The sequence below is a fragment of the Adiantum capillus-veneris genome, chromosome 5 (genome assembly GCF_014529385.1).
Source record: "Adiantum capillus-veneris isolate H3 chromosome 5, ASM1452938v2, whole genome shotgun sequence".
NCBI classification, from domain to species: Eukaryota; Viridiplantae; Streptophyta; class Polypodiopsida; order Polypodiales; family Pteridaceae; genus Adiantum; species Adiantum capillus-veneris.
In genome coordinates this window covers 9339037-9342750 of record NC_140935.1, presented here as the reverse complement: position 1 = coordinate 9342750, position 3714 = coordinate 9339037, and the positions used below count along the sequence as shown (strand labels likewise).

General features: G+C 40.0%; 1 pseudogene; it reads left to right on the top strand.

The window, feature by feature from the left end:
• The first annotated feature begins 1500 nt into the window (after positions 1-1500).
• Positions 1501-3246, top strand: LOC147456860 (uncharacterized; annotated as a pseudogene).
• The last annotated feature ends 468 nt before the right edge of the window (positions 3247-3714 follow it).

Genomic DNA, 3714 nt, shown 5'->3' with positions numbered 1-3714 from the left:
GATTGAAGGCGGCCTTTGCAAAAGAAGGTTATATGCCAGAGAAAGGAGCATTCATTGTCTCTTTGGTAACATGCAAAAGAGAGGAGAGTTTTGCGAATGGTATGTGTTCACACTTTTCATTTTTGTATTGATGTCCACGTGCTGTGAATGTTGTTTGAAGTTTGACTTTGTGAATGTTCTTTCAAGATCTCACAAATCACATGTTCTATGTTTGGGAAGGGAATCATCGCACCGTGGCTTGGAGGGAAGCGATAAAAGAGAAGTTCTCCACTTCAAAGGAGAAACACTATCGAGTCCTATGCACCATTATAGATCCCAGTAAGGTGCCAGAGATTGCCTTGCTAAGCAGTTTACAATGAATGAACTTGTAAGTGTTGATGTTTCTTCTATCTTTGATAACACTTGAATGTGAGTATCAAATGGTTTTTTGGTCTTTCAATGTAGCATGAATACTCATGCTCTTGTTGTCACTCATCTTCATGATGAGATTGTCAATACGACACATATTTGTCCAGCAGACCATGAAATGTATCTAAAGGGTTTGCCAGATAGAGATCAAAAACTTATTTCCACTGTACGGAAGAAGAATGCCAAGGGTAGAGAGCCTTGGTATCCACTTACGCGATGGTACCTTGGTAGATTGGTCTATGACGTATATGTCAGACTAAATGATTTTTACTCTCATTTAAATGCATGATTTCAAATCTTGTTAACGTATATTTAATTTTAGATTCAAATGACAAAAGAAAAAGAAAAGCGAGTTGCTCTTATCAAACAAAGCTTGTCTGCGGAAGAGCATCAGAAAGAAGAAGAGAGAATTTGTGAGGAGATTACTCACAAATATCAGGATCGAATTGGAAAGGTATGTAGATAACATGAATTCACGGAATTCTCTTGAGAAAAATGTGCAAAAAGTTACTTAAGTACTTGTCATATGCAATATTAAATTTTTCAGTTGCTTAACATTGTTGATCCCAATCTTGGGACAGATTGGCTATCAAGAGTTTTGTCTTTGAAATGGGGTCTTGATAGTTGGGCTACGTTGGAGAAGGTGAACTTAATAGCACTTCAAGACACTCCTGTGCAAAACAAGATTCGTTGGGTTTCATTATTGGAAGCAGACAAGATTACAAGGAGTGCATATGGTCTGAAAAAGGGAGATCACGTCTTTCGCATGTAAGTATAGCTAAGATTAAAAGTACTAAATATATCATGCCTTTATATATAAGTCTAGCGTTGTCTCCTCTTTTTATTTGGGATTGTAGCTGGCTTTGTAGAGAGGGTTTTTTGGCTCGGTTTTTTCAGAGGGCATTTTAGATTGTGTCAGATCTTTTGGATGTGCCAGGCGGGATGCCTTTGCAGCATGACTGCACTCTTGCATTCTACTTTGAAGAAATTAAATTTGAGGCGAGGCCCTATCTATTTCCAATAGAGGTGTCTCTTGAAGTGAAGACTAAGGATATCGATAAGCAGACATTAAAGAAGGTGGATACATTGAGAATGGCAGCACAACGTTTGGCTTTCAGGTGAATCACTAACTGACTTAGATATATAATATTCGTTGTTATTGTTTCGTAACATTCGTGTCACCTAATTGACCTTTGTAGATTCTTCATGTTCTTGGTTACCAAGAGTGTCTTGCCTGCCATGCCCTTTCTGGCTAGACAGTGGACTCAGCTAGTGATCCAAGACACAAGCATGTATCCCTCTACTATGCACACATTGACTCCTTGGGAGATAGATGATTGCCCATGGTGGATAGATATGAAGAAGGGCCATGTTCTTGGACGTGAAAGAGAGCTACAAGAGATGATATCGAAGGATGTTGCGATGAAGGTTCCTCCAGTAGACATAGTAGAAGAGAGTCGTGTAGTATGTTTGATCATGCTCATATTTACCTATCTAAAAGTTACAGTGCTCTGATTTGAAGTTATCTATTTTAGCAATGCGCAACTCACAAAAGGAAAAGGAGAGGATTATGGATCAGATCATTGACAAGGAGGTGGAGCCACCTCCAGGTAAACTACAAAAACATTTGTTAATGCTTTTCTTCCATGTGGTTGATTCATGGCTTATTAAACCTCACTGTAATGTCTCAGTTGCTCCTGGCACGATCGTGGCTCGAAGGAGTATCTCTTTTGTTTATATTATGGAGTCTCCATCTCATTGTCTCTCTAGTTCTATGGATACTCGATGCATGGCTATTGTTGGGGACTACATTGCCATTGCTGCAGACTATTGGGCGGGGATCCGTAATCTTGCATGGGTCCCTGTACACGAGCATCTTGTGTGGGCACGCTCTGACTCTATCTTGTATACCCACGGCACGAAATCAGTTTCATGGGCTGCAGATTTGATTTTCTTATATCTTCCATTTGATGGGTCCCTCTTAGGCTCCTCTACTTCACCTCGTTGGGACATTTGCACTGAGGATCATGTACATGCTGGCGTTCATTTGGCATTCTCGACATTGGCGGATTTTGGATGGCTGTTGATCATGGTTTCTTTGGCAGGTCTATCTTGTTTATAGTCATGCAAAAAAATTGTAATATTTGTGGTATTTATTATTGATATTTAGTTAAAATAACATGAGAGGCCATTGGCTGGGTGGAGAGATTTTCTCGTGCTTCAGAGATGGTGGTTCATCGACGCATTGTAGTGCTCCATCATGGAGCATATGGTTATGTGGAGAGTTTTGGTGGTCGTGTGAGGTGATACATTTGTTTTTACATCAATATTTCAACACTTTGTCTTTTTGTTTGCTCTAATCGTGTGTCTTGTTTTGCAGTATAATTGCTCTATGCTATTTATGATTCACAGAGTGGGTATGCGTCCACCTTGCTTTGTATTAGAAAGCATTGCCTTGTTCTCCCGTCGTGGTATGCACTCTTCAGATTCTTTTATGGTGCATCACCTTCCGGAGCTCTCTCAGGCTAGATCATTATCAGGCGAGCCATTGCAAGGAGGACTGCAACGGAGCCATTCTTTCATTGCATGTTTTGTGGAGATGCTTTGCCGACGCGGAGGTATTTGTTTGGATCTTGAATGTGGCACAACCCCTATACTACAGCTTGCTTGGCTTCAGGACGAGCATGTGTTGCAGTCGACATTGATGAGCCATTGATTTCAGGATATGTGTTACTGTTGCTTCGCCCTAGAAAGCGGGGGAAAGAGGAGGCGTCCACCTCTTTAGATATTGATGATGAGATTGACATGCCATCGCGTGTCAATCCCTTTGACGACTAGTGAGGGCCCCTCTTACTTTTGACATTGTTATTGATCTCATCTTTTTTGTCACTATTTTTGTATTAGCGTTGGTATTTATTGATCATCGATACTGCCTATATTACTTGTTTGGTGTTTAACTTCACAATCTTTTTTTTTTAATAGAAGTGCATTGCTGGTCTACGCAAAGCAGATGGCTAGAACCATGGCAGCAGATACACGGTACAATTCTTGCATCCCTGAGAAGTATCAGAGACATAACGTATTCATCGATGATGAGTGCAAGTCATCATAAGAACAATGGATTTATAACATTGGTGGATGTTAAAGAGTCAAATTCAAGTCTTGTTGTGTTCATAAGAATCTCGTTATACACGATGGAAACTTTTAACAGTTGATGTTCTAATATTTTGGATTGTGGATAAGTAGTATGTACTGTTTTAATGGATTTGGTTAAGGTTTAAAATCCTCATGTGAGGTGCCGTGAAG